Here is a 12,755-nt window from a genome sequence, read left to right on the forward strand (position 1 = left end):
TATTCACACCAAACCCAAAACTTTCTCCCTCACATCTTCTAAAAAATTAAAATGGAACATATTTTCACTGTGTAATTCAATATTATTCAATTCCATATTCATGCATCACCTAAAATAATTTCATACACCATCAGTGGATAATCTTTCTTTCTAGTCCAATAGGTATACCACTCACAGTATTACCTTCCTTCAGTGCTTCGCTATGTCACTGCTCTGCTCAAATATTTAAATCTTTATTGCCTAGAGAATGAAGTAAATATCCTGAAACTTAAGGCCCATCACCTCATGTCAACCAGCCTCAATCTGGGCTGTTCCCATGTTTTTATTACCTTGAGTGTCTTTAGGATTACTATCTACACATTTGCTTTGTTGTGACACTCCAGCTATGCTTGCATTCTGGTTTTTGTGTCTTCTCTAGTATATCATTACTTCTTTACAGCAAGACCTCTGTCTTTCATTTTATGTTTTCCTATGCCCTCTACCATACCTAGTATAGTGCCTATACATGGTAGGTGCTCCACTGATTTAAGGTAATTATTGACTTAGAGACTTTGTTACAACAAATTAAGCATTCATTACATAAAAGCTTAATAGAGATGATTCAATTATCAAGCCATCTAAATTCTCATCATAACACAATTATGAGATTATTCTTTATAATACTGCAACATTAAAAAATACAACAGGAAAAAATGCAACAGAAGGAGGACTTTCTAGTGGTGATGCTTTTCTACTGAGTTTGAGTTCATGTTCATTGAATTTATTTCCTTAATTTGAAAGACTAAGCTCCTGTAACTTTTTATGAACTAGCTGATTTCTTTCTATATTCCTGAGTTGCTTTTGCAACATATTTTATCTTAATAAGAATAACCCATCAAGCAAGAAAGCCGGCAGGCTCCTCATTATCATGCTCTGTATATAGGAGTTTATCTTTTGGCTGCCAAACCTGAATTCCACACTGTCCGACTTTAGAAAATGGATTGTTTTTAATAGGTAAGTTTGAGTGACAAAGGCAGAGAGCAAGCCAGTGCCCTGTCCTCTCGGTTGATAGGATTAGATCTAAATGAATAAAGACATGTGATGGGCTGCAGACTTTAGGGGAAAGTCTGCAGTGCACATTGGCACTTGTGAGCAGCATTAACATTCTCTGTCTGCTGTACTAACTCTTTAAAATGCCATTTGCATTGACGATGGTATAAGTGACATTGCTCCCCGAGGAGCTCAGAGGATTGTGGGGAGGTGGAATCAAAGAAAATTCATCCACTCTGAAGGCTCTCCTCTGGCAACAAAATGTAGAAAGGAAAGGACTCTTGTTATTAGGTGATGTCATATTCATAAAAAAAAAAAAACAGGTACAAAAATCTATCCATCATCACAGTTTTTCCAGTAGCCTTTTTATTTCATCATACATTATCTTTCTAGTTGACATGCATCAGCATTTGTCTGGGTGCCCGATATTATTACTTGTTTTCACTAAATATCTGTTAAGACTCTTTATCATCTGTTTGCTCTGATTGATCTCTCTTCAAATAGTTAAACTTTTGTAGTTCTAGCAATAGTTTAATGCCCTATACACCTATGAGTGTGTTTGAGGGAGGAGGCTTGAGCATAGGACTGGGTATTCAGTCTCTCCTATAACTGAACTGGGTTGAAATCACGGTGAATGAATCTGACCTATTAGGAGTCAAAGAACAACTGCACTATGTGGAACTGTAATACAGGAAGACTCAGATATGAATAAGGGTTTAAATGAAACTGTCAGATTTTCAACAAAATCAGTTGTGATGTATTTACTCCCTAGATTTGTGCTGGATCAGTGTATGTTAGCATAATTCTGATGTGTTTTGTGAACAAGAGGTTAAGTAGACAAAATAAGTGATTTCTAAGTAGCATTTTATAATAGTTACATTAGAAATAGTGATTTCCTATAGCATTTTATAGACGTTAAATCAGACAAAAGGCTAGATAATCAAAGTGGAACACAATCTATAGTCCTAATAATTGGCTTCTCATGCAGCAAGGAATTAAGGGATAGTTTTCTTGTTTTGTTTTGTTTTTTGAAAAATACCAGTAAAAAAATCTGTTTTTCTGTCTTTAATATTTATTCCAAATGGAAAAATATCTTACAATGATATTTGGTGTTAGAAAACATAACCCAAAGGCATTGGATTATCTGAAGGGCCTCCTGCTCATCCAGGAAAGACCAAAATATGTTTGGTGATATTTTGAGGTTGTTCATATAATTATAATTTTTGGATTGTTAATCTGTATGTATTATATATGTCTCAGAGCATTTTTGGTGCAAGGAAAAAAAGAGCTATTAAAATTTGTTTTAGAGAATTCTGCAAATTACAGAGAAGTCAGTTTTAGGCAGACATCTAGACTTTAAGGGGAGCAGAAGAAGCAGAAACTCAATTCAGGCTGGTTAAAGCTGGAGGGATTATAGTAACACACTTAAAAACCTTGTGTGAATCAGTATGCTTATATCCAGGTGCATAGTCAATGTCAGGAGTTTGTCCTTAAGCTGAGTTTTCTCCTGTGTTGGCCTTATTCTTGGGTAGGCTTTTTCCTCCTGGTGGAAAAGTTGCAACTTCATTGTAGATCCTCAGATCTTAGCAACCCTTCCTATTCCTAATAGGAATAATTGCAAATATTCTGGGTCTGGTGTTCACTCTTCCAAATTGGGTCGTGAACTTATGCCTAAGCCTGTAATTACAACCCTATTTGAGGAAGTCTGTTTCATGTGGATTGAACACTGGAGTAAGGGTAGAAGAGTAGAGGTGACCCCACCAGAACAAGTTGGAATAGGAGTTGAGTGGTTCCCTGAAGGAACACTGAGGTCTATTAACAGCAGAAGAAGGTGCAGTGGATGCTGTTGGTGACCCTTCTGGATCCCTCTACCAAGCCAGGGCATCCATCCCTGAGCTGCTGTGAGAGTTGGAGGCTAACAGCTTAGAGCTTCCCTCTTCTCCAGATATACTTTCCACCAAAGGAATCAGCTCAACCAGGAAGTAAACCACCCCCTCCTCCAGCAACATGCATCTAGTGGCTATTTGATTCAAGAGGACAAAGAGCTGTCCCTTTTCTTCAGGAGGAAATGAGTTAGTAATGCACATAATGCTCCAAAGCTCCAGAAGAGAGCATAACCTTGATTTTCTTTCCCTCCTGTTCCACCCTGCATCTCTCACTCTTTTTTCTTTTCTTTTTTTTTCTCACTCTTTTTTCTGAGAGTAATTAGCATAATAAATAACTCCTTCTGAAGCTCTGCTTCTAAGGTATCTAAACTAAGACATTAGGAGTGGATGCTAGACAAGCGAAATAATTAATGTCCATTCTAGACAAGAACTGAGATCCTTTTCTTTCTCTCTCAAGGGTTCCTTCAATTTTTACCTTTCTCTGAATGTCTATTTCATTCTTCTCTTGGAAGACAGTGCAGCCTCTGGTTCTCAATGCTTGCTGATTCCTCTGCCTTTTCCTGACCTCTAAATATTGAGATACTCAAATGCTCAGTTCTCAGCCCTCCTGTTTTTAAACTATCCTTATTTCCTGAAGAAAATTTGTGCAGTCACATGGTTTCAAATGATAATTCACTGATAATTTCAAAATTTACAGCTCCAACTTTATCTCTCCTGGAGTCCCAGACTCATGTCCAACAGGCTTCTTGACATTTCCACTTAGATATCTAACAAGTATTTTATTCTTAAAAGAAATCCTGATCCTACCCACTAAGCCTGTTTCTCCCTGAGTCTTTCTGATGGTTAGAGGAAAAGGTTCTGACAGATCAAATAGTCTGTTAGAGTGATCCTATCACAGTAAATATAGTGGCCAATCTGCCTGCGCCTCTGTGACACTCAAACTATTCCTTACAAGGCCATTTTGGTAACACATGTACAAACAGGGCCTCCTGGATCTCAGGAGAATAAAATTTACTGTCTCAAGTGAAGGTGGAAAATTTAAGGAGATTCTGCTTGATTTTCTTATTTCATTGAAATAGGGAGTAGAACAGGCGAGAGGAAGGAAGAACATGAGACAGAACCATGAAAAAGCAGAGGTCTTCATCCTGTGTAGCAATCCTGGCACCATTGACATTTTGAGCTGGTAATTTTTTTAAAGGATTTTATTTATTCATTCATGAGAGACACACAGAGAGAGGCAGAGACACAGGCAGAGGGAGAAGCAGGCTCCCTGCAGGGAACCAGATGTAGGACTCAATCCCAGGACCCCAGGATCACAGCCTGAGCCAAAGGCAGACACTCAACCACTGGCTACCCAGGTGCCCCTAGTTCATTCATTTCCATCCAAATATATGTTCAGTTAGGCTCATCTTTCCAAACTGACTTGCTAAAGATTTAGATATAAAACTGTATGCTATTCATTTAAAGTATTAGATAAATATAGCAAACTGTCAGTTTATATGACAATTTGTAGTGTTTGAGGAAACAAATTTTTTTCTCACTTAATTCTTATTTTAATTATAGAAGGCACCTCTATCTATTAAGAAGTGTATGGTAAATGTGAAATTTAGGAGTAGTAACCAGCTCTACTCAGTATTTCATCCTTATTTAGCTTGATTTGTATTTTAGCTTGGTGTAGGTATTTACCTTTGCTTTGTTGGACAACCAAACCAAACTAAACCAAGCCAAACTAAACCTAACATAGCTTCATGTCAGATTTTTCACAATACTATTGGGGTGCCTGGGTGGCTCAGTCAGTTAAGTGTCTGCCTTCAGCAGGTCATGATCCCAGAGTCCTGGGATTGAGCCCCACATTGAGCTTAAAATTGGAATCAGGCTTCCTGCTCAGTGGTGAGTCTGTTTCTCCATCTCTCTCTGCCCTTCCCCTCCCCACTTGTACTTAATCTCTTTTTTTCTCTCTAATAAATAAACAAAAAAACTAAACATTTTTTTTTCATAACATTGTCAATTCTATAATACAATCTTTAATTTTTTTTACAAGATTTTATTTATTTATTCATGAGAGACAGAGAGAAAGAGGCAGAAAAGTAGGCTTTCCGTAGGAGCCGGATGTGGGACTTGATCCCGGACCTGGGATCACGCCTGGTGTCAAAGGCAGACGCGCAACTGCTGAGCCACCCAGGCGTCCCCAATCTTTAATTTTAAATCTAATTTTAATTTCATTGATTTGTTTACATCAGTTATATTTTCACATCATTATGCTCTTTTTTTCCTTCTCAGTCTATTTCCCATTTGATTTTCTACTCTTCTTTCATAAAGGTTAGGTATCCTGGCATCCTCTTGAGGAGTGCTATAAAATTTGTTCTTTCTTTTGTCTTTACTGTTTAAATCACCTCCAGAGTTAGGATATTCTGATTCTTAAGTGTGATAGTCCCTTTTTAATGTTCTGCATTTGTCACTAATTCTTTGAGGGCATCTTATCTATTTATCCATTCTTCCCCAAAGTAGGAGAGATTTATCCAGATTCAGTGTTTACCAGTAGAGAGGGTTGTATGCATTTCATATGGTTCTTCTCTACTTGTTATTCTTGTATCAAATCAACTGTAAGAAAGTAGCTCATTCCCCAGGGCTTTGCAGATTTAAATATAAGGATTCTTAAACCATATTGCCTGGAACCTTAACATTTTGAACTGATTCCATATACATCAGTACGTACTTTCAGACTATTGCTTTCTTAGCTTTTCTGAGACCACACATTCTTTTCTTGCAGAGACTAACCTTCTAGGGGAGTTATTTATCTCTGCCATCCTTCCTTATTTTTTCTCTTATTTGTATTTTTGAGAGTTGTCCTTCCCAAATAATAAACATGATTCTGACTATTTTAAGCCAAAAGAGATTTAATATTTTGAAAAAATTGTGCAAGTATTGGGATGCTAGAAGAGCAAGACTGCTGTATTTGGGAATGAAATTTAAATGTCTTTCACCTTTGTGTCACCTGATGAGACTTTATAGAATGGGAGTATCCATTTGGCTGTGATCAGATCATATGCATGGGGAGTGGGGGGACAATTCGACTCCTTCCTCTGCAGTTCGGGGTGATAAGACATTGTATCTTACCAGAACATATATGGTGTGGGTTGAACTTTGTCCCCTTAAAAGCTATGTTAAAGTCCAAACCCCTAGTATGTATGAAGGTAACCTTATTTGGAAATAGAGTCTGATGTAATCTAGTTAAAAAGAGGTCATACTGGATTAGGGTGGATTATATTCCAATGACTAGTATCTTTATAAGAGGGAAATTTGGACACAGATACACAGGGAAATGCCATGTGATGAGGGATGCAGAGACTGGAGTGATGTAGCAGCAAGTCAAGTATAAAAATAATTGCTGGAGGGGATCCCTGGGGCTCAGCGGTTCAGCACCTGCCTTTGGCCCAGGGCGTGATCCTGGAGTCCTGGGATCGAGTCCTGTGTCGGGCTCCTGGTGTGGAGCCTACTTCTTCTTCTGCCTGTGTCTCTGCCTCTCTCTTTAGTCTATCATGAATAAATAAATAAAATCTTAAAAAAAAAAAGAATCGCTGGAGACCACCAGAAGTTAGGAGGAGGTAAAGAAGGATCCTCTCCTGGAGCCTTCAGAGAGAACATGGATTTGCCAACACTTTGATTTCAGACTTCTAGATTCCAGCACCATGAGAGAATAAATTTCTGTCGTTCTAATCCATTTGGTTTGTTTTAATTTGCTATTGCAGTCTTAGGAAACTAATATAACACACAATAGGGGAATTCTGAAATTATAAAAGGGGTGCTGGACACCTGTAGAAATCCAAATTCAGTAAGGAGAGTGTGTGAGGAAACAGTATTCTGTTCATTTCCAAGAAGCATTCTCTTAGTAGATGAATGCCTACCCAGTTTTCTTATTGGGACAGATCCTGGGACAGATTCCACTAGAGTGGAAGAGAAATGAAATATCTTCCTACATTCCCTCTGGGTTGCTCTGTCTGATGAACCAAAGCCTGGGTAAAGGATTTTTTTTCTTTATCCAGTTTTATAAGCCATAGCTTTATGAGAAGTTCCTCCTAGATTTTGGCAATAATGGATCTATTCATCTTTATTCTAAGTTCCTTTTGTGTTGTGATTATGTGTGACTATACATGAGAATATTTTTTTTTTGTGACAAGCGAGAAGGATCTGCGATAAGACACCTTTTAAAATCCTTTTATTACTTTTTAAAAATCTTTTAAATTATAAGCTTAAGTCAAAAATTTAGGGAATAGGGCAAAACTGGTATGAAGCAAGACATCATGTCATGTTATATCTAAAATTTTGTCAGCTTTTTTTTCTCTGATAACATGGGACAATTTGCCTATTTCTAGAGACTTCTGGATTACCTAGAGATATCTTATATGGATACTGTGGTCCTAATTAACAAATTACAGAACTGAAAATTTCCCCTTCTAGAATATCTTGGTTTCTTAGTCTTTGAATTATGCAATATGTAAATAATGCTAAGCTAATTTAAAGAACTTTAAAATTAAAATTATGCATTAAAATAATAAGCCAACAGAACCAGTTATGAGCCAAGAGTGCAGTTGCTTTTATAATAATTCAGAGGATTTCATGGAGATTAACTCTGAAACCAAGTGTAAGAGAATAAAGACATAATCATGGACTATTTTGGACTTTTTAGAGCATTTTGACCAACAATTTTTTAGCTTGAAGTTTATTTTAAATGTCTATTCCAAGAATGTAATTGAAGAAAAACTGTATAGTCTAATGTAGAACTTTATCCTCTATTTTAAGCTTTGAATAAGTTAACAAAAATAAGTGTTTTAGAGACTTAAACAAAATTTTCAAAGATTAGAAATCATTCTCTATTTTACTTATGTTGAAGATATGTTTTTTTTTTATTAAAAAGAGAGAAAGCCTATGTTATCTTTAGCAAATTTCAAGGCATCTGTTCTCATAGATATGGCATTTACAAATGAATACTATCCAAGACAATTTAAAAGGCAGTGAGATTTGATGAAGGGAAATAGGTATTTTATTTTTACACCGTAACTATTGTCAACCAGCTCTGCAGAGAAAACAGAGAAGAAAGAAACAGCAAAAGGACAAAGTCATGTAACTTTAAATGCTTAAAAGGTACAGGTGGCATCTGTGCACTGGTTTGCAAATGAAAGGATTTTTCTTATTCCTACTCATTTTTTTAAGACCTTCCTGTACAAGGGGAAAAAAGTAATTTGGATAGAAAATTCAGAGTCAGTGAAAATAGGTGTGTGTGGGAGCTTGTAAAATTAATTTTAGTTGGGATCCCTGGGTGGCGCAGCAGTTTGGCGCCTGCCTTTGGCCCAGGGCACGATCCTGGGGACCTGGGATCGAATCCCACATCGGGCTCCCGGTGCATGGAGCCTGCTTCTCCCTCTGCCTGTGTCTCTGCCTCTCTCTTTCTCTCTGTGTGACTATCACAGATAAATAAAAAATAAATTAATTAATTAATTAAAAAATTAATTTTAGTTGCTAGGCCTTTTAATATTAGGGTGTGTCCTATCCCCTGTGTCCTCTTAAATAATTCTTTTATGTTGCCCAGGGCAGATGTATTTTGAAAATGGCACCTCTATTAGCCTTAGCTGTATACCTCTCAGAAAAAAAAAAAAAATCACCGGAGCTGTATTTTGAATGCTACCCATGCTGAACAATTGTTACAGAACATTAGTTTGAAATCTAAGTGGAGTCTGGGCTATGTTTTTAGGTAGGAGAGAAACAAGACAGTGAAGAAGAACAAAGACGCTTCTCACTCTGAATTTCTGTTATGATATTGTGATGGCATATAAGAGGATCTAGAGAAAATAATCAGAATAGGAAATTTTTAAAGGGGGAGAGCATTATATGTAAGAGTCACAGGGCCAGACAACTAGATGACACTAACTCCTGTTTATTGAGGCTTACAGCATGCCAGCACAGCCCTAAATGCATCACATGCTTCAGGCTCCTATTTCCTCCTGACTGCTCTAATATTGCCATCCTAGTATGACCCTCATGTAATATCATCATCCTAATTTTACATATGAAAACTGAGGCACAGAGAATTAAGAAACTTGGCTGAATTCTCTCCCCTAGCAAGTTTGGTCCTGCAGTTTGCCTCCCTAGATTCTGCTCCTAACTTTTCTACTCTCCTGCCTCCCTACCTTGTAATAAATACCTCCTCCATCTCAACCCATTTAGATGTGTACAGGATGTGAATTTCAGTGAATAAGTGGAATGATTATTTATAAACTTCTAGGTGTGTGATACCATTTGCTGACAAATAGTAATGGACTGTGGGTAGGGGGTGGCTTTTATTGATTTTTTTCTGCTTAGTGTCTCCTCTCCCTCGTGTAGGCATCAGCGTCCTTATTTTGCTTACAGAAACTATTTTTCCCTCATATTTGTTTTGGTGCCCTGCCTTCCATTGACTAAGGGGCAGATAAGGAGTAAAAGCTGGCTGGATCAGATCTTCTGGCTCTGGATTTTGAATCTTAAAAGGAAAGAGAAAGGCCTAAAATAGTTACAGTTCTTCCTTCCCTATGAGGGCTTCGGGAGGAGACTGATCTGAGTTCTTGCAGAGAATCATGATTCCTGAAGCTGTTCTCAGAAATCTGGAGCATTAGTTTTTCCTTCAATTCTTTGAGCTTTCCCATCTCTTTCCCATACATTTCTTCCTGCCTTAAAGACAACCAGATTCTATTTATTTTATTTGCAATGAAAGAACCCTGATGGATTCACTGACAACTATTCCTTTCTCATCACGCTGACATAGTGGCCTTTTGGGAGCCCCCATCAGTTCACATTGGAACACCATGACTAGGGTGTGTGGCTTAAAGATAAGATATAAGGGAGCTTTAGATTTTTTGCTTTCTTTCTGCCTGAATGAATGGGAACTTTGTTCTTCCTTGCAAATGGCCACTTGCCATTTTTTTTTTTTTTAGATTTTTATTTATTTTTTCATGAGAGAGACACAGAGAAAGAGAGAGAGAGACAGAGAGACAGAGACACAGAGAGAGACAGAGACACAGAGAGAGACAGAGACACAGAGACACAGACAGAGGGAGAAGCAGGCTTCATGAAGGGAGCCTGATGTGGGACTTGATCCCGGGTCTCCAGGATCAGGCCCTGGGCTGAAGGTGGTGCTAAACCACTGAGCTACACAGGCTGCCCAACACTTGCCATTTTGTGTCAAAGAAATTAAAATTGTTTTGGTAGAAATAAATTTTTGGTAGAAATGAATTCTAGTTTCACTCAGAAGTTCTTGTCTAGTAGAAAGGATTTTAGGCAAAAGACAATTTAGTTCTGGTATTGACTCACACTTAAAAAAACCCTCTGTTATATTAAATTCTTAGCACATTTAGTTTATATTTTAAATGATGACAAAATAGACATGACTTAGTTTTAAAATGGTAAAAATTATTATGTTATTGAGCAGGTAAGCTTGTATCACCCCCTTCCTCCCTTCTCTCCCTTGCTTGCCTCTTAACAACCAACACTACTCATTGTCTCACAGTTTCTTGTACTAACCAGACTGTTTCAAGTGTCCCATGGGATTTCCCTTGCTTGAGATTCTCTTCTCAAATACACCCACCCAACAAACATCTATTGATTCTCTAAGACCTGACTCTAGTGTCTTTTCTGCGATACAGCCTTCTCTGACTTTCCAAGCTTGGTTAATTACTTTGTCTTGTGATGCTAATCTATGAGATCTTATCTTATTAGAACATGTATTAAACACTATTTGGCTACATATGTGCGTCCATCGTTTGTGACCTTCCATAGGGCAACCCCTTGTATTTTGGCGTATCAGTTATCCTTTGTGACATTGAAAATGCTTAAATATTGAGCATACCTTGGAAAATTTCCCAATTTGTCACTTAAAGAAACTCTGCTACTGATGCTCTGTACATCTGAAACTTCTTGGAAAATGCTAAAATCAACCTACAAATGGTACGTCTTATAAATATTTTTTCTTCATTACTAATACATTTTTGGATTATGTTACTAAAAGTCTTAGTCTGTTTGGGATGCTATAACAGAAATACCATAGACTAGATGGCTTGTAAACAACAGAAACTTATCCCTCCCAGTTCTGGAGGCTGGAAGTCCAAGAAGAGGGTACTGGCATGTTGAATTGTGGTGAGGACCCACTTATGGAAGACTGTCATCTTCCCATTGTATCCTCACATAACAGAGAGCAGAGAGAGGAGGCCGGGTCTTTTGTGAATCTTAATAAGGACACTACTGCCATTTATTGGGACTGCTTTCATGATCTCATCTGATCCTAATCACCTTACAAAGGTCCTACTTTCTAATATCATAGTAAGGATTCAACATGGGAGTTTTGAAGGTTTGCTAACATTCAGTCTGCCACACTAAGATTTAAAAGTTGCAGCTCAGTCATGGAAAACCATGTCTGCAACCTGCACAGCTCCTATCTAGAGGACCTGATTACTGTCATTTTTTTCTATAGGCCTTTCTGTATCTCCTGCCAGAAATGTCATTAGCCACATGTTTGAAATAGACAATGTCACACCAAGTTAAAGCAGCAAGGGAGAAGAAGAAATTCTCAGCACATTTTGTACAAAGCATCCAAAAAACGGACTAGGAGGTTGCTGGGGGCTATGCATCTATTAAAGATGTGATTGACAATGGAAACTGTATTATTAAAGCTGTTGGAATTTCTAACTTCATATCAAACTAGCTTCATTTCATTTTTAGGGAGGATGGTAGCTCCTACAGTCCTCCTTATGACTAACTTGTCTTGATTTTAGGAGACACAGAAATATCTCAAATAGCAGAATTGAAGACAGTAGAGTGCTCTATCAGACAGGCTTTACATTTGCATGTGGTTAGAGACCTACTGGTACATATCCTTTTGGGATAAATTTTCTCTTTTATCCACTCCCTGTCTCCCACTGCATACATGAGTGTTTTCCAAAGGGCGTTTGGGGGAATATTACTTTCTCTAAGTATTAACTGGTATTAAGGGGAAGAGAAAAAAAAGTTTCTGAGGCTGAACAAATTTGAAAAGTATGGGATTAAGAAGGTGGAATCAGCGTCTTCATTACCACACATGTTAACAGCAGAAGATGAAGCATTCAGACCAAATCTATGTGATCATGTGATCCTCCCAGAGAACGTTCCATGTTGTACATACAGGCAAACCCTGCTAGGATACAATGGACTGATTCTTTCTGTTAAAAGAACAAATTCAGGCTCATGGTTGTTGAATATTTTGTAGCATTGTTAGCATTTATTCACTTGTTTTCATCCCCCAGAGAGCCTTAGGATTAATATGCTGTTTCCTGCTCTTTTGTGATGAAGAGGTTTTGTTCAGCTTCTTGCTTTATTACCTTTTCTAGGTACTTACTCTACCTTTGTGTCTTCTTCTTTTTTTTTTTTAATGGCTGATACTAATGCCAAAGCATTTTCCATTACAGAATCAACCAAAATAAAACAAAGAAACAAAAATCTAAATGCCAATAGTCTTTCCTTAATGTCTGCCATAGAGAATAGGACAAATTTGGGATAAGTTCCATAGTTATAACTCAGGCTTTGTGAGTTCTAAATGTAGTACTGGTCTGAATTTGCTGACTGGACAGAGCTCATTGTCTATAAAATGATCATGAGGCTAATAGGCCTATGAGCAAGTTCGTTTTTCATAAATTCTACACATTGGGGCAGCTCCAGTGGCGCAGCGGTTTAGCACCGCTGTCAGCCCGGGGAGGGATCCTGGAGACCCGGGATCAAGTCCCATGTCGGTCTCCCTGCATGGAGCCCGCTTCTCCCTCTGCGCCTCTGCCTCTCTCTCTC

The 12,755-nt window shown here is 37.9% G+C and overlaps 1 long non-coding RNA gene across 1 annotated transcript in view; it reads left to right on the top strand.

Moving 5' to 3' along the window:
- LOC118354517 (uncharacterized) overlaps positions 1-11,736 on the top strand; it is a 46,823-nt gene extending 35,087 nt beyond the window's left edge. Inside the window, exon 4 of the long non-coding RNA XR_004815167.2 lies at positions 11,413-11,736. This is a non-coding gene — a long non-coding RNA (uncharacterized LOC118354517). The remainder of the gene's footprint in view (positions 1-11,412) is intronic.
- The last annotated feature ends 1,019 nt before the right edge of the window (positions 11,737-12,755 follow it).

Source organism: Canis lupus, chromosome 4, assembly GCF_003254725.2.
Source record: "Canis lupus dingo isolate Sandy chromosome 4, ASM325472v2, whole genome shotgun sequence".
In the NCBI taxonomy this organism is placed as follows: Eukaryota; Metazoa; Chordata; class Mammalia; order Carnivora; family Canidae; genus Canis; species Canis lupus.